Source organism: Musca autumnalis, unplaced genomic scaffold, assembly GCF_047663935.1.
Source record: "Musca autumnalis isolate F117 unplaced genomic scaffold, ASM4766393v1 scaffold_1, whole genome shotgun sequence".
Classification (NCBI taxonomy): domain Eukaryota; kingdom Metazoa; phylum Arthropoda; class Insecta; order Diptera; family Muscidae; genus Musca; species Musca autumnalis.
Genome location: NW_027411644.1, coordinates 218,221,372 through 218,245,640, shown reverse-complemented (window position 1 = coordinate 218,245,640; position 24,269 = coordinate 218,221,372).

Sequence of the window (24,269 nt, the reverse complement as noted above, 5' to 3'; positions counted from 1 at the left end):
AAAAAAGACTAGTATCGATTGATGAAATCGCTAAAGTAAACAAGTGAGCAAAGGCTATAGTCGGGACGGAGCCGACAATGTGATACCCTACACCACTACCCCTGAGCATAAGCTTTTCACTGGTAGACATTTCTTTTAGGGAATATAATCCGACTACCACCAAACATAATATGCCTCTTTCTCTCTGGGACTCCCATAAGAAACCAAAATTTCGTGACCATCCGACCAAAATTGCGTGATTGCAAAAAATGGAAGCATTGGATGCATTACCGACTATTGTGGTTTCCCCCTTGTTTGACCACTTCGCCAAACCTACTTTACACCAATGTAAAGGAAATATTATCTTCTTACATTGACAGGCTTTGCCGTTGGAATACCCCTACTAGAAGCCGATGTATTCACAGAGAATAAAACTTTGAATTTGTCTCCACATGAGTTTTTCCCCGTAAAACGTTGACTTTTTCCCCAAATAAGGTTTTTGCCCATTCTGACCCCTGAATATTATCCGACCATCACCAAAATCAATAGGCTTCCTCCCCTCCGGGACCCTCATCAACACCCAAAACTTGGTGACGATCCGATCAAAATTGCGACCTGTAGCGTGATTACAAGGTTTAGATGGACAGACGGACGGACACACATAAGCAGATCGATCCAGCTCGTCGTATGGGTCTACGACCATTATTTCGATGCGTTACAAACTTTTTGGCCAAAACCAACATATAGTACCCTCCCCACATAGTGGTGTAGGGTACAGCAAGTAAAAAAGTATCAGTCGGCTTTGCCGACAGTGATATACCCTCAGAATATGTCAGGGTCTTTTCAGAATTTTGTGGTCCCTTTTGGACAGTTAAAAAGTGTTGCGGAGGAGGTACTTGAAGGAATGGGCCGACATAGTCCATTAGGAATAAACGTTGAACTTTTGTGGGAGAGGTACCCTAAGAAGTGAACCTATATGGTCCATTTTAGAAGCTAAACTAAATTTGGACAAAATATTAGAAGATCCAAGGTTTGGACCAAACTGGTTGAAGTTATCGTGCTCTACAGTCACTACAAATGGTGCCATAGGGGTTTTTTACCTCTTTCGGGCTGTTTTCTAAAGAAAAAGCATTTACAGTCGTAATTGAGGCAGCGAATGCAAATGCAATGCAATGCAGGTACCGGAAGGAGTGGACCGATATAACCCATTTTAGAACTTAAACTAAGTTTGGACAAAATATTGCGGAAGCCAAATTTGGACCGAATCGGTTGATCCGTTCGAGAGTTATCGTGCGCTCCAGCCAGACAGACAGACGGACGGACGGACATGACTAAATCAACTCCAAATTGTCTGAAACACATTTCGTCCAAACATACTTGGGGTCTAAAACCATTATTTCGATGAGGCACATTTTGCCCGTATGAAAGTGTATATACACTCGTTAGCATAAACGCTGAGGGTACAAAAAGTATCAGTCGCTTTGCCGACAGAGAGAATTGAAACTTCATCTACGGACAGTTCGAAAGTATTTAGGGTCTTTTCATTGTGTGGCCCTTTTTTGGACATTTCAACTTGCCGACTAAAATGTGGATTAGGATTAAAGTTCAAAAGTGTTGCGCATGATATCGCTGTTAACAGCACCACAACGAAGAGCATCGGTATACATTTCCAAAGATCTTCGAACAGACCCTAAACTGAACTTGGTACAAATGTTGAAGTTTTGTGCGGGACCAAATTAGTTGCACCATTCTTTAACCGTCGTATGGGAGTCAGTGAATACAAGTTGCTACAACAAAAACGAAAACGATTCAAGAGATGGTCCTAAACTGAACTTTTCCGAAAATTTGTGTGGAAGGTACTCGAAATGAGTGGACCAATTGAATCCATATTGTAACCTCATCAAAGTCTAACCTCATCAAAGAAGTACCGGAAGGTGTGGACCGATATAACCCATCTTCGAACTTAAACTAAGTTTGGACAAAATATAACAAATTCACAGTTTAGACCGAATCGGTTGATCCGTTCGAAAGTTATAGCGCGCTCCAGCCAGACAGACGGACGGACATGGCTAAATCAACTCCAAATTGGCTGAAACGTATTTCGTCTAAATATACTTGGGGTCTGAAACCATTACTTCGATGAGGCACATTTTGCCCGTATAAAAGTGTATATGCCCTTGTTAGCATAAATGCTGAGGGTATAAAAATCCGATCGCGGTGCTTCAAACAACGTTTATAATATCGTCACAACACAGCAATCGACCATGGGTCTTCGAAGACGAGACAAATTTAACGAAAGTTCTTCATGGAAGAACCACTTCAAAGCAAATTGTCGCCTGTTTCTTCGACTAAACTGACCATGTGGCTACTATACGGCCACAATTTGTTTGCCTGAAGTCTTCGGAGAAATTCGAAAAACGAATAAGATAAGACGAATCATTGTACACCATGACAATGCGAGGTCTCACACATCGATTCAAAACAGCTAGCTCCTTATTGGCCGCCCCGTACAGCCCTGACTTGGCATTCAATGACTTCTTTTTATTCTGACACATCAAGAAAAAAAGGCATGGTCAACAATGTTCTTCGCTAGAAGATGCTGTTGAAACGTTCTTAATCCATGTTTTGGAAGTATCTCATTCGGAGTAGAAAAAGGGCCTGAAACTATTCTAGTAACCATCGTATAAGACGAAGTAAGAAAAGATTCCCATTCCCCTCTGTTAGTTGGTTTAATTCTCCAAGTTTGAATACCGCGTTTTCCGATCTCGTCTTTCACTTTTTTACACCATGGCCTTCTAGTACTGCGTGTACTGCTATGCGTATTTATACCCTATTTTAGCGGGTTCATTATCGCTCATTCCTATGTCATTGCCTAGCCAATCGTTACACCTCGATACGTTTAACTATGTTGATGCCGTTATATAGCCAACACAGCTCATGGTTCATACGACGTCGATATTCACCGTCAACAGGATATTGGCCCGTAGATCTAGTGAAGAATTTTCACACACCTATCAAAAACACCAATCACTGCCTTATCTGCCGAGGTGCCGAGGTAGACGAAGTCTTTTACTACCTCAAAATTATAGTTGCCAACTTCCACAGTTGGTCCAAGATCTATGGACTAGTTGCGCGTCGATTATCTCAACTTCATCTTGTCACCGGGACTGGTACTGAACTGTTTAGTTAAGTTCGTTGAAAGTAAAAGGTTGTCGAAGCTTGCTCTATATTCAACAAAAATGTGGTAAATGTCGATCTGCATCTTTTTGGTCTTATCCAGTATTCGCCGCAGGGTAAATATTTGGTCAATGGTAGATTTGTCAGGTCTAAAGCCGTATAGGTACGAGCCAATTTGACCATAGGCTTTAGTCGTTTGCACAATATTCCTGACATTGTCGAGTTGCTTAAATCTGGTACTGCTAACTCCCACGTTTTTGCCGCAGCGAAATCTATCAACCTCATTCCATTGTCGGACGTTTCACAATGGAGACGGAGTTTCTAGATTGTTGGGCCAAAAATATTTCTATTTTAAATGTTAGCATTAAAATAGCTTAGAATAATTTTAATGTCATGTGCAGGACCATGGTCATATGTTTCTACTAAGCGCTCATAAAATATATCTTCGATCGTTCGTCTTTGTTGCAAATAAAGCTGATGTTGAGAAATATAGCTTTAATCCGAATTGTAGCACGTCTCTCATTCACTGGTGTGCAACTAGAGACCAGATGTTTGAACCTCCAACCAACCACAAATTCGCAATCAACCTCATGCTTTATCTCATGGCAGCTATAATAAAGTGTGTCACCTTTAGGTGTTGTTGTGACGCCTTTCCCTTTCGTATCTCCTGTATGGCAGTAATATCGGCCTTGTATTTTTCAATGCGTAATCTGCACCTTCTCTATAAGGAGTACAAACATTCCATGGGCCCAACGCCCAACCCAATTTTTTATACCCTCCACCATTCTATGGGGAGTATATTAAGTTCGTCATTCCGTTTGTAACTACTCGAAATAATCAGTTTAGACCCCACAAACTATATATATTCCGTCCGTCGGTCCGCCTGTGGAAATCAATCAAGCGTACGAACGGATTGATGTAGGTGGAAGAAATTTTGGTAAATCTGTTGTATGTACGTAGGACTTTTGGTATTGAAAAGGGGCAGGTCCACGTTTTGGTATAGCCCCCATACAAAGTGACGCGTCGACGTTTTACCGAATTTTTAAGATATTTGTTTGACCACCGAATTGGTTGTAATTTAGTATTTTGTGTCTCCAGAGGCTAAAAAATATTTGTACCAAAAATTCTTTATATGTTCGGAAAATTTGTGCGCACGAGAATTCTTGAAGGGAGTAACGGATTTGGTCCGTACTTTGCACATGGTGAAATTTTTAGCAGACTTATATGTTCAGTTTAGGACCGGCTCTCTAATCCCTTTGTTTCTATTTTATTTTGGCAACTTGTATTCACTGCACCATGTGACGGTACAAGTTTCATCAGGGGCACGTCTATACTTCCTGAGAAAATAGCCTGAAAGGTGCAAAAAACCCATACGGCACCGTGTACAGTGTTTGGAGCGCAAGATAACTCTCGAACGGATCTGCCGATTCGGTTCAAAATTCGTAATATTTTCTCCAAACATAGTTTAAGTTCAAAGTAAAGCCATATCCGTCCTCTCCTTCAGGTACCTCCACCATAGAAGTTGAATAATGTGCGGAAAATTGTTCGCAAGATAACTCTTGAAGGTAGTGACCGATTTGGTCCATACTTTACACATCCTAATACATATTTCTACTAGATATGGATCAGGTTCGAATAAGGACTATATTTGTCCACTCCTTCGGGTACCTCCCACACAAAATTTCGGATAAGTTCTCCTTAGACCTGCTCTCAAATCACTTAAATTTTTGTTGAAGCAACTTGCATTCGCTGTTTTAATTACGACGGTAAACGCTTTTTCAGGGGTAAGAAACACATACTCTCGAACTGATCAACCGATTTGGTACAACATTTGGTCTTCGTCATGTTTTGTCCAAACTTATTTTCAGTTCGAAGATGGACAATACTGGTCCACAACTTCAGGTGTTTCTCCCAAATATTTAAAAAATGTCACTAAAATGATATGCACGATATCCTAATAATTTGTCCATATTCGAAAATGGCCCGTAGTGGTCTCCGTCTTAGAGTACCTCCCCCACAAAAGTTCAACATGTTTTTTTAAGATCCTTTGCAAATTTATACCGATGCTGTTCGTTGTGGTCCTGTTTCCTTGGACTAGTCCATGGTCCAAAAGTTATACGATGACCCACTGAAATGACTAGTAGCTCTTACGGCTCTTTTTCTACATCAAACAAAGTTTAGTAGTTATGACCAAGTTCATTGACCGACATAAGTCCGTGTAATGATGTATCAGAAAGTTATCTCAGTTAACCGAGGATCAGGCAGACTGGACAGCACTTGTTTTGAAGTTTCTCTATATTCATACCAAACAGCGAGAGTCAGAATTTAAAAAGTCGGGTAGCCTGCTGATCACGTTGGCGATGGTATGAAGCTACTCTGATAAAAAGTAAGATGCGTCATATATGAAACCTGTTGTCACAATGATGGTGTTTGGGAGCAGTGGCAATCTTCTTTTAGTCCTCAATCAACAAGTCACTGAACCAAAAATCACGGTGACTTTTTTCATACATCGTTGCAATTGAATTGCAAAATGACGCATTCCTGATATTCATTGTTGAGAAAACTGCGGTGTTGTCGCGTATTATGTAGGTACATAGGTAGTGGATACATATTTAACACGTTCGCGGACGCAAAAAACTCAGAGGTGTGCAAAAAATTACACCCAATTTTTTCGAAATTAGTTTTTTGGTATTTATTAATTAATTATTAATATTATTATACCCTCAGCCTTTAGTCTAGAAAGGGTATATATGTATATTAGGCCGGGGCGATTTGAAAACCTTAATGAGCCCTTCGCGTTTCTGATTCCTGGGGTTGAACTGAGCAAAAAAGTCCACTGGACCATATATCTACCGTGAAAATCGAGCCTCCCGATTTTGACTTTAAGTTTTTTATTGACGTTTTTTGGATATTTTGGCATATAACAGCCAAACCATTGAGATTTTCGATCCAACACAAAGACAAACATTGTAGCCAAGACAGTAATTAAGAACTCTCTAATACATCGCAAAAGCATTGGAACGATTTTTCAGGCAGTTTTGGTCTTGAGAAGGTGCAAACTTTCCGGAAAATGTCGATAAATGACACTGTGCTACAAAAGTTGACCGGAAAAATATTCAAGCGTTCTGATGTAAAATTCCATCGTTTTGGGATCCATGGAGAACGAAAATGCCTTTAGTTACTTTGGGTCACATCGTTTTATTTTTTTATAACGGTAAAATTAGTGAAAATCTGGTTTTCTTACATTTTCAAATTTAAACGACCATATCTTATTTTTTCCACAACGGATTTCTGTTGATCCTCCTTCCTTTTAAAGGGGTTTATAATGTGTTTTATTTATTTATTTATTTATAATTAGGCTTATAGTAAATATAAGACTAATATACAAGATACAGCATTAGCGACAAAGGCCATCAGCTGTAATGTGTTTTGAATAAGCTATTACTGTTTTAAATCGGTTAACAAATGGCTAAGTTATAGTGGTTTATGTCTGAAAACCCCCACAAAAAAACCTACAAAGGAATTTCTCATAATTTTCAAAAATATAATGTTTTTTTGTTTTGTTCAATATTTATTTTGAAAATTATGAGAAATTCCTTTATAGGTTTTTTGTGGGGGTTTTCAGACATAAACCACTATAACTTAGCCATTTGTTAACCGATTTAAAACAGTAATAGCTTATTCAAAAGACATTATTCACCCCTTTAAAAGGAAAAAGGATCAAAAGAAATCCGTTGTGGAAAAAATAAGATATGCCCGTTTAAATTTGAAAATTTAAGAAAACCATATTTTCACTAATTTTACCGTTATAAAAAAAATAAAACGAAGTGACCCAAACGAAATAAAGGCATTGTCGTTGTCCATGGATCCCAACACGATATAATTTAGCATCAGAACACTTGAATATTTTTCGGGCCAAATTTTGTAGCACAATGTCATTTATCGACATTTTCCGAAAAGTTTGCACATTCTTAAGGCCAAAACTGCCTGAAGGAGCGTTCCAATGCTTTTTCGCTGTATTAGAGAGTTTTCAATTAATGTCTTGGCTACAATGTTTGTCTTTGTGTTGGATCGAAAATCTCAATGGTTTGGCTGTTATATGCCAAAATATCCAAAAAACGTCATTAAAAAATTTAAAGTCAAAATCGGGAGGCTCGATTTTCACGGTAGATAAATGGTCCAGTGGACTTTTTTGCTCAGTTCAACCCCAGGAATCAGAAACGCGAAGGGCCTGTTAAGGTTTTTTTCCTTCCACACAAATCGCCCCACCCTAATGTATATGGCGAATAACAAAAATGTTTTGCAATCGATGAATCCGAGTTTCACCCTATCAGAATTCGCGAACTGTTAATATATTCTATAAAGTATGACTACAATTCTTTAAAATGAAGTGTTTTAGGAGGGATCCCATAATGTCGACCATTAAAATTAATTTTCGTGGAAGCTGCGTTGCCATCAATGTAGAAAAATGAGTAAAAATGGGTTGAAGCCAACAAGTTTTTTTATGTTCCCATACGATTTTTGGCTTAACCTTACATTTTATAGGCATATCCCCAAAGAAAGAATCACAGAATACTCCATGGGCAACAAGATTGTAGTGTATGATTTTCCGATATATCCACTGCATCCACCTAAAATTGATGCTGACATTTTGAAGCCGGAATTTCGGTGTTTTTTGAATTTTTTTAATAATCCGGACGCGCAAGAAGATAATATTCCAAATTCTTAACACGATTATAGAACTCGTGATTTTACGACGTTTGATGCATATCTCATGAGTGTGCTCCTTACAGCATCCTAGTAATTGGAGTCGAAAGGCCAAAATTTCATGCGTGAATTTTCTTACAAAACCTATTTTTTGCGTGTAAAATTTACAACTGTCATTCCATTTCCTTTGAAACCCGCGTGAATTTAGTTTTTTTACGCGACGGTTCTAATGAAGCCTTCCGTGATAGAGTCCATCTACCTTGAAAATCGGAAAATCAGCAAAAATATATTTTGACAAATCCGCGTACTAAATCGCGATTTTCTTTAAAATTTTTTACATAAATGGAATGCTTTACTGGCGATTATAATGTTTGCGAAAACGCGTGTCATAAAAGAAAAGAGATACGCGAGTAATATGGGTCTTTCACAAAAAATTGAATGTGGAGGCACATCCGCGGTTCTTGAAGAATCTAATTAAAATTGGTATATTTTGACGTATTTTTGATAGGCGCTGATGAAACCGGATGCGCATCAAAATCGTATGCACATTGCGCGACTTTTACCAACTTTAAGGTTTTTTGCAGTGTATGATGCAACTGGCGGCACACAACGGCCCCTGAGTGAAACATCGAAATATGCATAAATTTTGAAAGAGATTGATTCGCTGTATCCAAAAACGAATGCGCATCAACCGACTTTAACTAATTCGCGAATAACGGGCTTCTTAATTTTAATATTAATTGAATGATTGTAATTTCAATATTACTCTTAATTTCCTACAAATATAAGTTATCACAGTAATCAGTTAAACTCCCGCGATTGTAAACCATATTTTTTGATGAAGTTTTAACAGTATACATTTATTATTCTATGGGATTTTAGCAAAATAGTTGGAGAACTCCCAAATATTTTTTTCGAATTTTTAGAATCAAACCAAAAAAATATTTGCAACAATATTTTCCAACAATAAGTTTTTCTCTTTTGTTGTTGCTATAATATGCAATTTATGTACCCAATCTCCATAAATTTGGTATCATATTTTTCTACGCATTGTCTAGATTCCGCATATATTTTTTAATTTATTTTTGAGGGTTTGTACGGATTCTGGGAAAGGATAATGTGGATTTACTTCAAAATTTTTTTATTATTTGTTGATTTTCCGCGAAAATAATAATAAATTTAATAACTTTTTAAACATCCACGAATAGATATGGAATGCTGTTAACGTTTTATGCATACATTTTCTCATAACAACAAAAAAGATATTTTTAAATATTTTTTCTTTATATGAGAATAAAAACCGCTATAACTTTTGCGCGCATTGGCCAATTTCGTGAACGCGAGTAGATTTGAAACCGGATTTTTTTCCTTTACCTCTATACCAAAAACCGTAGATGTGCTAGCAAAAAAAATTTTTAATTTTTTTCAAATGGAATTGTAAAGGAATTTTGTTATTCGCCATATACACTTTCATAGGGCAAAATGTGCCTCATCCAAATAATCGTTTTAGACCTCAAGTATGTTTGGACGAAAGGTGTTTCAGACAAGATTTAGCAATGGCCGTCCGTCTGTCTGTCTGGCTGGTGCGCACGATAACTCTCAAACGGATGAACCGATTTGGTCCAAAATTTGGCTATCATAATATTTTGTCCAAAATTAGTTTAAGTTCGAAGATGGGCCATATCGGTCTACTCCTTCAGGTACCTCCCCCACAAAAGTTCGAAAATGTTCGGAAAATTTGTTCGCATGATAACTCTTGTAGGGAGTAACCAATTTGGTCCATACTTTGCACATCGTGAAATGTGTGCCAGACTTAGATAAGGTTTCAATATGGACTCAATCGGTCCACTCCTTCGGGTACCTCCCACACAAAATTTCGGAAAAGTTCAGTTTAGGACCTGCTCTCGAATCGCTTTGATTTTTGTTTTAGCAACTTATATTCATTGCCCCATACGACGGTACAAGTTTCATCAGGGGTAAGTCCATACTTCCTAAGAAAATGGCCTGAAAGTTGCAAAAAACCCCTATGACACCGTGTGTAGTGGTTGGAGCGTAAGATAACTCTCAAACGTATCTGCATTTTCGGTCCAAATGGTGGCCTTTGTAATATTTTGTGCAAACTTAGTTTAAGTTCGAAGATAAGTCATATCGGTCCACTCCTTCAGGTACCTCCTCCACAAAAGTTCAAAAATGTTTGGAAAAATTGTGCATACCATAACTCTTGATGGGAGTGACAGATTTGGTCCATACTTTGCACATCCTAATATATCTACCAGGTATAGGCCAGGTTCGAATATGGACTATATTTGTCCACTCCCACACCTTTTTGGATAAATTCACTTTAAGACCTGCTCTCGGATCACTTTGATTTTTGTTGAAGCACCTTGCATTCGCTGCCTCAATTACGACAGTAAAAGTTTTTTCAAGGGCAAATCCCCGCAAATTTTTGAGCTTTAATCCTATCCATATTGTTTTGAAAACCCCCATAAATACATAAGTTTAAAAAAAAAGTATTTCAATCCGCACAGTCTGAGGGTATATCTCTGTTGGCAATGTCGACTGATACTTTTTTACTTGTTATAATTTTTTATTTATTATATTACGGATATTTATGAAAAAGTCTCCCTTGTCCCTTCAGGGATGTTGTGGGAACATATGTATGTATGTATATTTATGAAATTATTCGTGTTATGAACATTAAGCACAAAAACTTACGATAATATACAAGCAAATGACTAAAAATTTACTTTGCATGTGAATGTTATAGCATTCACGTCATCCTACGTCTCCACGAAAATGAATGCTATAGGATTCATGTCCTCGAACGTGTTAAACATGAAAAGATGCATGAATTTTGCTTCAATATTTTTTTGCTTTAGCGACCCTGCTTTTGCTTTCGCAACACTGTTTCAAATATTTTCCATTGGAAATCTAAGGATACAAATCAAAGAGAAATTGTAAACGACAAGTTAATCTTACTTCAAGCATAACCAAAAGCGTTTTTATGATCCAATGGACAAGGTTGGCTTAAAGAAAAAAACACAATACAGCAACAGGACTAACATACACCCACATACACACTATTTCATGTGTCATTAGCCCACCCCAGCAAACACACACTTTAAGCCTGGGGGTTATAAGGTGGGAAGTGACCTTAAATATGCCAGAAAAAGTGAATTAAACTTGAAAAGTAAAGCTTAAGAATCATACTTAAACTAAATGCATTAAACATGTCCATGCACTGGATTTAGAGGACCGCGATACGCCTTTGTTTTTAAAAAAATACTTCAAAATGGGGGAAAAGTCTAATGGCCCTTTTAACAAAGACGATTCGAATTCAAAATTGTTCTAACTCATACCTTTTTGATTCATTTTTGTTTTCAATTCAAATTCATTTTTGTTTCAAAAATTTCTACACTAATAATTCGTACGAATTTTTCGATACAATGAAGAATCGATTATGTTTAGATTTAGCTGCTCTTTTGACCAATAGTTTTCTTTAGAAACACACCCCACACCAATTATATACGTGATGCTTGTCTGTCTTCGCATCAATCATGAACTGATTGAATGCTACATTAAATATTCACATATGGCCGGAGTGTAAAGGCTATTAGTGATAAACGTCAAATTCGCCACGTATTATTCCTAATTGATTAATGGGCATGTTCAAATAAAATAGATCCCTGATGTTAACCACCAACGCCACATCACACTGCTACCGCAGCAGACAAATAAAAATCTTAGTTAGGTTGTCTAGATATATCAGATCCATACTGTATACTAGAATGTACATTAGGGTTATTTATAATATTTTGATGAGTATTTCCTTAAGATTAGACAAAATCTTAAATACTAGGTGGTTCAATAAAAAGAGCTCACGCACAAAGTCATTAGAAAATTTTTCTATATGAGCTTTTCCTTACAAACGTTTGAAGAAACTATAATAAGATATATAACTGAAAACAAGCTTTGGAGCCCCCGACATAACCAAAATGGAATAACCTTTTGTTTCTCACTAAATTTATCATCATATCATTACATATTTATCATTTTATATCATATTTAATTTTGTTTCATATATCATATCAATTAAAAGTGGTTTGTGTGGGTCCTTTTTCAATATCTAAATGCAATAAAAGTTATTTTAGTTAATAGTAGGTAAAAGGTCATTCACTTGTGCAATAGGAAATTATTAAAAAAAAAATATATAATTTCATACTATTTTTTCAAGGTGACTTGTGCGTGACCTTTTTTAATATTTAAATAGAATAAACGTTATGTTAGTCATTAATAGGCAAAAATTCATTCATCATTGCTACCGGAAATCGTTTTTAAGAAATAATTTTAAAAAGTCATAACCCTAATGTACATACATACATATGTATGTATGTGGGTATGTATATATATTTGCCTCGGTATATGTGGAAGATTACTAAAAAGTTTTTGGGGCAAACCAAATTAAATTATTGCAGTTTGATGATACAAAGAGATGGGAGGCAAAAGGGAGAGAGATAGTGAGTTACTTTTGCAAGCATCAACCAGTAAATCACGTTTTAACAAGAAACTCCACATCTTTATCGATTTGGCAAATAATGTAATGAGAAAACGAAAATAGGTCACATCTGTTGAGAACAAAAAAAAAAGGAAAGAAAAATAGTTTTCCTTGGAAGTAACAGTAGCTTTAATTTCTAGTTGGCCTTCAACTTTATACATATACTGAAATTAACTGAAATCTTTCAAAATAATGGAATTTTAGGTCGTTATAAAAACATACTTTAAAATATTTAAATAGGAAAAAGGTTTGAAGGCAGTTGGTTATAACAGTGAGTAGGTTATATGTCTGGCTAGCTGATAGAAGACCTGCTAAGGAGTTTGCTAAGGTCACCTATAGTGCTTTTTAGACCCCAAGTATGTTTGCACGAAATGTGTTTCAGACAATTTGAGGTTGATTGAGCCATGTCCGACCGTCTGTCTGGAGCGCACGATAAATCTCGAACGGATCAACCGATTCGGTCCAAAATTTGGATTTCGTAATATTTTGTCCAAACTTAGTTTAAGTTCGAAGATAGGTTATATCAGTCCCCTCCTTCCGGTACCTCCCCCAACAAAGTTCGAAATTGTTCGGAAAATTTATGCGCACGATAACTCTTGAAGGAAGTAACAGATTTGCTCCATACTTTGCATATCGTGAAGCTTCTACCAGTCTTAAATGAGGTTCCTATATGGACTCAATCGGTCCACTCCTTCGGGTACCTCCCACACAAAATGTCGGAAAAGTTCAGTTTAGGGCCTACTCTCGAATCGGTTTGATTTTTGTTGTAACAACTTGTATTCACTGTCCCCTATACGACGGTACATGTTTCATCAGGGGCAAGTCCATACTTCCTGAGAAAATCGGTCAACTCCTTCTGGTACCTCCCTCACAGAAGTTTAAAGCTTTTCGCTAAAATGGTGTGCACGGTTACTCTCGAAGGTAGTAACCGAGTTGGTCCATACTGTGTACATCGTAATTTTTCTCCTTTGGGTGCCTCCCACATAAAATTTCCGAAAAGTGCAGTTTAGGAGCTGCTCTCAGATCCCTTTGATTTCTGTTGCAGCAATTTGTATTCGTTGTCCCCATTACGACGGAACAAGTTTTTTCAGGGACAAGTCTATAGTTCGTAATATTTTGTGCAAACTTGGTTTAAGTTCGAAGTTGAGCCATATCGGTCCACTCCTTCGGGTACCTCCCCCACAAAAGTTTAAAAATGTCACTAAATGGTACGCACTATATCTCTAAAACGGGCATGCCGATTTGGTCAAACGTAGTTTAACTTCAAATGTAGTTTAACTTCCAAAATGGTACATATTGATCTTCTATTTAGGGTACCTTCACAAAGGCTGAGGGTATATCTCTGTCGGCAAAGCCGGCTGATACTTTTTTACTTGACAGGAAACCAGATAAAGAATAAGCAAGTAAAACGGCGTTAAGTTTGGCCCGACCGAACTTGTTATACCTTTCACCACGAGTTATATTGAAGTAAAACTGAACAATTAGTTTCCTTTTGCTTATGAAGAAGACTAAATACCAAATTCCAGCAATTTCGGTAAAACAATGCAGCTAACTTTCAAAATACCGAAAATTGGGAGGTACTGATCTATGGGGACTACATGAAGGCGGACAAATTTCGGGGGGAAAGTTTTATATCACCAACGAAAACTAAATACCAACTTTCAGCCATTTCGGTGGAATATTGAAGCCACAACCTTCAAAATACCGAAAATTGGTATGTACCGTTGTATGGAGGCTATATGAACGCGTGGACTATACCGACAAATTTAGAGGGGAAAGTTGAATTCCCCGAGTGAAGACCAAATACCAAAATTTGGCCCATTCGGTGGAATAATGAAGCCACAACCTTCAAAATACCGAAAATCGGGAGGTACACTTCTATGGAGGCAATATGAAGGCGCGGACCTATACCTTCAAATTTCAGGTGGAAAGTTTTACACCGCCAACCAAGTATAAATACCAAATTTCAGCCATTTCGGTGGAATAGTAAGGCCACAATCTTCAAAATACCGAAAACTGGGATGTACCGTTCTATGGGGGCTATATGAAGGCGGCGACCTGTACCGACACATTTCTGGTGGAAAGTTTTATACCAACAACAAAGTCTAAATACCTAATTTTAGCCATTTCGGAAGAGTATTGAGGCCACAACCTTCAAAATACCGAAAATCAGGAGGTACTGTTCTATGGTGGCTATATGAAGGCGTGGAGCTATACCAGCAAATTTCATATGGAAAGTTTTCTACGCCAAATGAAGACTAACTACCAAATTTCAGCCATTTCGCTGGAATATTGAGGTCACAACCTTAAAAATACCGCAAACCGGAAGGTACCGATCCATTGGGGCTATATGAAGGCGTGGGCCTCTACCGACAAAATTCTGGGGAAAAGTTGTATACAAAAAATGAAGACTAAATGCCAAATTTTAGCGATTTCGGTTTAATATTGAGGCCAAAACTTTCAAAATACCGAAAATCGGAAGGTACCTTTCTATATGAAGGCGTGGACCTACACCGACCTATTTCAGGCGGAAAGTTTTGTACCGCTAACAAAGACTAAATACGAAATTTCAGCCATTTCGGTGTGATAATGAACTAAAACCTTCAAAATACAGAAAATTGGGTGGTATCGTTCAATGGGGCTATATCAAAACGTGAACCCATATAGCCCATTTGCAATACTAAACATCCTAGGAGTAATAGAAACTTCTATACCAAATTACAAAGCTCTATCTTAAAAACTGCGAGCTGTATCTTGATTTCAACATACGGACGGACAGACCGACATTATTATATCGACTTAGAATTTTATCCTGACCAAGAATATATGGTAATATTCAAAAAAGTTTTGCAATCGTTGAAGTTGAGGTTTACCATTTAATAAGTCGCGAACTGTTAATATATTTTATAAAATATGAATATTTTTATATTAATTGAAGTGTTTTAGCCATGATCTCATAATATGGACCATAACAAATAATTTTCGTGGAAGCTGCGTTGGTGGTAATATTAAAAAATAGGTAAAAATGTGTTGAAGTTTACAAGTTTTTTTGTGTTTTTTCTTGATTTCTGGTCAAACCACGGAAAATTCACACATAAGCTCAAAGAAAGAATTGAAGAATACCCCTTGGGCAACATGGTTCTAATGTATGACTTCTCGTTATATACACTGCATCCCCCTAAAATCGATGCTGACATTTTGAAGTTTTGAAAACTGGGTTTTTCGAATTTTTCTTATAAATAGTGGGTGCAACTAGATAATAATCCAAACTAGTTTATAGGATTGTAGAACTCGCGATTCCACGTCGTTCGATGTATATCTCATGAGTGTGCTCCGTACAGCTTCCTAGTAATAGGAGTGCAAAGGCGAAAATTTGGTGCGTAAATTTTCTGAAAAAACCTATTTTTTGGCTTTAAAATTTACAACTGTCGTACAGGTACCCCTGAACCCCGGGTGATTTTCGTTTTTTTACGTGCCGGATCTAATGAGCTCTTCCGCGGTCGAATCCATCCACTAAAACGCCGGATATAGATACCTTGAAAGTAGGAAAATCTGCAAAAATATATTTTGACAATTCCGCGAATTGAACCGCTATTTTCTTTGATTATTTTTGGATAAATGTAATCCTTTATACGCGATTATAATATTTGCCAAAAAGGTGTGTCACAAATTACAAAGATTCAGGAGTAATATCCCTATTTATCCCAAAATAGAATGCGGTGGCACATCCGCAGTTCTTGACGAATCTGTCTAAAATAATTTATATTGACGTATTATTAATATGGGGCCATTGAAATCGGATGCACCTTATAATCATATGCACATCGCGTAATTTTTGCCACCTTGAAGGTTTTTTGAATAGTAAGATGCAACTGATGGCACACTTTGGCCGCTGAATGAAACATGGGAAAATCCATGCATATTGATAGACATGGACTCCCTGTATCCGAAAAGCACATGCACCTCAACCGATTTTAACCAATTCGCGAATTATTCGGTTTTTAGCTTCTATGTTTTTTCTTTGATTGTAATTTCGATATTACTCTCTACTTCTTATTTCTATTGCTTATCGCAGAAAGCAAATATACTTTCACGATGACTAATTACTTTTCTCGTAGAAGTTTAAGCAAAATACTTCAGGATTTGAATCGAAATTTAGCGAAATAATAGAATAACTCCCAACATTTATTTTTCAAATTTTTCGTATTTTACCAAAAATATATTTTTGAAATAATTTCCAACAATAAGTTTCCGTTCTTTGTTGTTGCTGTAATATGCAAGTTATAAACGCGATCTTTATAATTTTGGTCTCACATTTTTCTACGCGTTGTCTAGATTCTGTACGTATTTTTAAATTATTTTTTTAGAGATTTTTTGGACTCTGATTTAGAATAAATAAAATTTATTCCAAGATTTCTTCAATATTTTTTTGATTTTCCGCGAAAATAAAAATAAATTTAGCAACTATTTTAGCATCTACGGATAGATATCAAATGCTGCTAACGATTCATATATACATATTCATATTACAACACAATAGGAATTTTTAAATATTTTTTCTTTACAAGAGAGTAAAACCGCATATAACTTTTGAGTGCAGCATCCAATTTTGTGAACGCGAACAGATTTGAAACCACTATTTTTTTCGCCAAAAAAGTTTTTAATTTTTTTTCTATGTAATTGCAAAGGAAATTTGAAATTTACCATATATACATACTTTATAGGGTCTCCCATGAATATTTCGATGTATTACAAACGGAGTGACAAATTTAATTATACCCTCTATATTATGATGGAGGGTATAACAATTATTTCTAGTCCGAATTCATTTATTTATTTATTTATTTATTTATTTATTTATTTATTTATTTATTTATTTATTTATTTATTTATTTATTTATTTATTTATTTATTTATTTATTTATTTATTTATTTATTTATTTATTTATTTATTTATTTATTTATTTATTTATTTATTTATTTATTTATTTATTTATTTATTTATTTATTTATTTATTTATTTATTTATTTATTTATTTATTTATTTATTTATTTATTTATTTATTTATTTATTTATTTATTTATTTATTTATTTATTTATTTATTTATTTATTTATTTATTTATTTATTTATTTATTTATTTATTTATTTATTTATTTATTTATTTATTTATTTATTTATTTATTTATTTATTTATTTATTTATTTATTTATTTATTTATTTATTTATTTATTTATTTATTTATTTATTTATTTATTTATTTATTTATTTATTTATTTATTTATTTATTTATTTATTTATTTATTTCGGTCTATGGAACATAATTTCCTTACAGACTATGATTTAAAACTATGTAGAAATAGGAAAAAGTATGTATTGTTTAATCAAATCTAGTTATAAAATATAATTTAAAATTTTCTTTTGAAATGACATTTCAAAATTGCATCAAAATTAGACAGAATTTGCTTGTTTAGTGCACCAAATACCTAAAATCGGGCAAACATATATATGATAGCTATACCCAAATCTGTACCAATTTCGAAATAATTTAGTAAATTGATTTCTAGTTCAAATTTGTCTGTCCGTCCCAAGTTTCAAATGTCATTAAAATTTGACATACATAGGCACTTTGGCAGACTCTTTTTCAATATTTGTAAAGGTGGCTGTTACTTTATTATAAATTTTTATCTCTATCCGTATATACAATTGCTTCTCGTATGACCACGATATACTGTCACCTTGTCTGAAACCTCGTTCTGTTTCAAAAGGTTCGAAGAGGTTCTTTCCTATTTTAATCGCTGATCTTGTGTTAGCCAATGTCATCCTGCATAACCGTATAAGTTTTGCAGGGATACTAAACTCAGACATGGCTTGGAACAACCTTGATCGAATTAGACTGTCGAAGTAGGCCTTATAGTCGACGAACAGGTGGCATGTGTCAAACTGTCTTTCGTGGGTCTTCTCCAGTATTTGGCGCAGTGTGAAAATTTGGTCAATTGTCGATTTACCAGGTCTGAAACCCCATTGATATGGCCCGATTATTTCATTGACCATGGGTTTTAGACGTTCACACAGTACGCTCGGTAGCACTTTGTATGCGATCGGTACCAGACTTATGCCTCTGTAGTTTGTACACACCGTCTTCTCGGGACATAGGAGACTGAGGATCCAATCGTTGGGTATGCTTTCTTCCTCCCAAATTTCGGTAATTAACTGATGCATACTCCTTATCAGCATTCGCCACCGGTCTTGAACATTTCGGCGGACAGCCCAACAGCTCCTGCTGCTTTACTGTTTTTCAGCCGATTAATTGTGGTCATGACCTCGCTTGGCTAGGTGGTAGACATTCAACGTCGTCGTTTACGATTGGTTCTGATGTATCTTCATTCCGTTCTTTTCTTCAGTAGCCTTAGTCCCGGGCCACACTAAGAGTAATTTCACTGAAATTTTGATATGAAAGTAAAAGAAAATGTAAAATAAAACGGTCTGGTTGTTTCATACGAATATTGCAACAAAGTAAAATTGCAGAACACATGAAACCGTGTTCACTAGTTTCTTGAAATTATGCATTTTTCCCAAAGTTTCATGTCAAAATTTCATTGAAATTACTCTAGTGTGGCCCGGGACCTACGACACTCCTGATCGTACCATAGATTTTAAGGTGTTGGTTTTTGGTACCCAAGCACTGCTTTTGCGGCGGTATGAAGTGAGTGGGCTATTTTTTGCCACTGTGCTTTCACATTATCCGGACAAGGAGTGCCGTCTTCTAGCATGTGGGCAAGTTGAACGGAACGGAAGCTTGTGATATCTGTTGTGTTTACAGCTTTTCGACATCCAGCTTCCGTCCTGTGTTAGACCGCACTTTTGCCGCAACATTAAGACGAGTGCGTAGCTTTGCTGCTACATGGAAATAGTCCGAATCGATGTTCGCTCTTCGAATCGAGCACTGGACGAGTGTCTTCCGTCTCTCACAACATGATCAATCCGGTTTCTTGTTTTCCCATCTGAGGATATCCAAGTGGCCTTGTGTATGTCGAGGTGTTGAAGCCTGGTACTGCTCACTACCATGTTTTTGTCGCTGCAAAATCGATCAGCCTCATTCCGTTGTCGGATGTTACATCCATCATGAAGGATGAACTTACCGATCGTGGGACCAAAGATATTTTCCCTTCCAATTTTAGCATTAAAATCTCCTAGAACAATCTTAATGTCATGGCCAGGGCAGCGGTAATATGCTCTCTCTAGGTGCTCGTAGAATATATCCTTGGTCTGTTTATCTTTCTCTTCGGTCGGGGCATGGGTGCAGATGAGACTAATGTTAAAAAACTTTGCTTTTATATGGATTGTGGCATTTCTCTCATCAACCAGGGTAAAGCTGGAGACACGATTATTAAGCCTCCGATTTATTATAAATCCAACACCTTGCTCATGTTTCGTTTCATGGCAGCTATAATTTAGAGCGTAATCGTTTGCGATTTTTACGTCTGCCCGGTTACATCAGCTCCCTAGGTGACATTACGGGGAGGTCAGTCTTCACTTGAGATGAAAGAGGGTCCAAGATAAATCCTGAACTTTGCCATGTTAAAGTCAGACAGGACCGTTGCTTGCTATCGTTCATACCCTATGATACAGGGTGCGGCTAAAGTTACTATATGATGTAAAACAATTGTAACTTCTTTGGTTGCGAGTATTTAACTTTTTCTTTTTTTCTATTTCAGAAATTAAACTTGGGAGAATATTTAAAAATGGAACGCTATACAATTGCGCAAAGAACTTAGATTGTTTTTCTATTCATTGAAAATCATCGTTCGATAATTAATACTCAACGTGCATACAGAAGATTTTATGGTGTAAGAACTGCTCCAACGGGTCCAACCATTCGTTCGTTGGTGAATAATTTTGCTGAATATGGGACTGTCGGAGATTCAAGACGTACGGGCAGACCTCGAACTGGCAGATCGGCCGAAAATATTGATGCTGTGCGACAGAGCGTCGAAGAAAATCCGGAGACATCAACGAGAAGACGATCTTCCCAGTTGCAGCTTTCTGACCGCACTCTTCGGCAAATTTTAAAACACGATTTGCACCTCTTCCCTTACAAAATCCAACTAGTCCAAAAACTAAACCCTGAGGACTTCGTATTGCGCTTGGAATATGCTAGAGCAGATTTAAATATCGTTGATCAAAATGAACATTTTTTGTCAAATTTAATGATGACCGACGAAGCGCATTTTCACTTGAACGGTTTCGTAAATAAACAAAACAACAGATTTTGGGGATCCCAAAATCTCAAAAATCTTCATCAGAAATCTTTACACGCAATTCGTGTTACCGTTTGGTGTGGCATTACCGCCCAAAAATGGAAAATGACATTTTTGCGTTAGAGAAAACGGTTCTCATTTAACTGATATTATTTTTCATAATTAATGTAGAAAAATAACATAAAATAAACTTTCTTTTTATCATAATTTTTTTGTTTTTTTCATTCCATTCAATAGTTATTTAAAAAACGAATCATATAGTTACTTTAGCCGCACCCTGTACTATGTCTGTCTTCGATGTGATACTATCATTAGCTTCCATCTTATGATGGAGGGTAAAAAAATAACTACCATTTTTGTAGGTCTAGTTTCGCCTAATGGAACAGATTTTCTGTAAAAGCCACCTAAACAAGTCATGTATGTTTTCAGTGCTTTTTGAATGCTACACTGATAACATCCCTACATAATTGTCCATACAATATTGTCTCTGAATGATTTGTTTACCTTCCAGATAACAATGTCATAAAAACATCAGAAATGTGTGCCATATTTGATTTGAAAGCAAAATTCCTTAATTATGCTTTTCTTTGGCAATATGTTGGTCAGTACCTCCGTTTTTTTCGAATTCATTTTCTATGTATGTATACATACAGACACTTGTCATAATTTCTTTATGTGCATGCGTATGCACTTCAAAATCAACAAAGTCCATTTCAACCTACTAACATACTGAAGAGGTTTTTAATTAAAAACGATTTTGAATTTCATTGTGCAACAAAGCTAAACTTCATATCCAGCAGTTATGTGCTGCCGTTTCTTTGTATTCGTTTTCATGTTCAACAATGTCAACTTCAAAAACATTCATTTATTCTTTTTTGCAACAACCAAACAAAGATTTTTCAAGGACTTCAGCACAAAAACAAAATCTTAAGGCTTACTCACACACACACACACACGCCTTCTTAAACAAATTCGTAGCATATGTATTTGTCAATGGTCTGGTATCCAGCCAGCCTACCTGCCTTCATGACCTGCTATTTGACAAGCACAAAAAGTGTTTGTATACGCCGCTTTTGTTTCAGGTTTCCCTGGACATGGGTTACTTGCATGCAGCAAACTTTCAAAGGTTTCCTTTTCAACATCAGCTACGTCTTACCTTGTGCTAAAATAAATGAAAACTTCAGAAAAAGAAAATTAAATGGAATTGAAAACCTGAAAAAAGCGTCAATGCACAGCGGGATATTTATAAAAGAAAGCAAAGAAACAATAGCAAGAGAATCCCCGCAAATTAAGAACTGTTGAATCAACAACCATTTTTAATTGTCAAACGTCCGACCAAACGGAGGACAATAAAATAAATTTTAAAAATAAATTGCAAAGTTTTTTTTGTAGATTTTGGGAATGTTGAGAATAAAACATTTTAGCGCACGAACTGGGAGGTTTAAGTCTTGATATAGAAAACATTTTCAGCACAATTGATTTAAGCACCAACACCAACAGGGTTAGTATTGTCACCTTTAGAAAAGCAAAATCACACTCTGCAGGACACTGATATACAAGGCCGATGACGCACTGCTGCCACAAAGAAAAAATACTGCATTTTAGGAATAGTGCTCATAAAGTCTTGCCAAGGTTCAAATTTCTGCATTTGATGAACGCCTTTCATAAAGCAAAAAAAAACTGGTTTCTTCTGAGAGATTGAAAATAACAATATTTTGTTGTTGTAGTTGTTTTGTTTTTCTTGACTAACAACAACCACCAACCAAGCCAGAGACAAATTTTGCTGCTTTTTATTTTGTATTATTGTAATTTACGGTTTCTTCTGATTCTTCTTCTGATGATTTTCACTGTAGTTGTTATTGACTTGTGAGCATAGCAGAACAATACGAACCATATGTACCACTAGGTTCACATATTAGATGTTGCCTTTCGTACTTGGGGTTCGATTTTTCGAACAGTAAAATCACTTTTTTTTCAAAAAAATATTTATGGATGAAAAATGTTATATTTTAAACAAGTTTTTGTATATGTATAAAGTCTAATCTGTCAACAAATAAAAAATGTTCCCTTGAAAATCCCCCCTCCCCCTCGATGTTAAGGGTAGATTTTTGAAACCTATGTTTTCGAATCCTTTTTAAATTAATTTTAAAAAATTATAAAATAGTCCATATTCGAACCTGATCTATATCTGGTAGATATATTAGTTATCGTGCTCAAAATTTTCCCGAACATTTTTGAACTTTTCTGGGGGAGGTACATGAAGGAGTGGACCGATATGGCTTATCTTTGAACTTAAACTAAGTTTGCACAAAAAAAATCGAAGGCCACATTTTGGACCGAATCGCCAGATCCGTTCGAGAGTTATCTTGCGCTCCAATCACTACACACGGTGTCATTGGGGTTTTTTGTACCTTTCTATTTTTTCAGGAGGTATGGACTTGCCCCTGATGAAACTTGTACCGTCGTATGGGCGGCAGTGAATACAAGCTGCTTCAACAAAAATCAAAGTGATTCGAGAGCATGTCTTAAAGTGAATTTATTTAAAATTTTGTGGGGGAGGAACCCGACGGAGTGGACCGATTGAGTCCATATTGGAACCTCATCTAAGTCTGGTAGAAATTTCACGATGCACAATGTACGGACCACATCGGTTTTTTTCCTTCAAAGGTTATCGTGCGCACACATTTTGCGAACTTTTGTGGGGGAGGTACCGGAAGGAGTGGACCTATATAAACCAACTTCGAACTTAAAATAAGTTTGCACAAAATATTACGAAAACTAAATTTTGGACCGAATCGGCTAATCGAGAGTTATCGTGCGCCCCAGCCAGCCAGACAGACGGACGGACATGGCTCAATCAACTCCAAATTGTCTGAAACACATTTCGTCCAAACATACTTGGGGTTTAAAACCATTATTTCGATGAGGCACATTTTGCCCGTATGAAAGTGTATATACCCTCGTTAGCATAAATGATGAGGGTATAAAAATCCATGTTTTGGTATAGCTCCCATATAACGGTACCTCCCACTTTTCGGTATTTTGAGGATTTTAGCTAAAATTTTTGATCGAACTACCTGTAAATTGACAGTTGAGGTTCCTAGTAATCACAAAATATCTCCACCGAAAACTGCCAACATAGGTCCATTATTTGGTATAGCCTCCATATAACGGTATCTACCGATTTTCGGTATTTTGGGGATTTTAGCTACATTTTTTGACCGAACTACCTGCAAGTTCACGTTTGGGGTTCCCAGAGATCACAAAACATCTCCACTAAACACTGTCAACAGACGACCATGTTTTGGTATAGCCCCCGTATAACGGTACCTCCCGATTTTCGGTATATTGAGGATTTTAGCAAATATTTTTGACGGAACTACCTGTAATTTGACGTTTGAGGTTTCTAGTGATCACAAAATATCACCTTCAAAAACTGTCGATATAGGTCCATGTATTGGTATAGCCCACATATAACGGTACCTCTCGATTTTCGGTATTTTTAAGATTTTAGCTATAAATTTCGACCGAACTATGTATTTGTAAGTCGACATTTGAGGTTCCCAGTGGTCACACAACACCTCCACCAA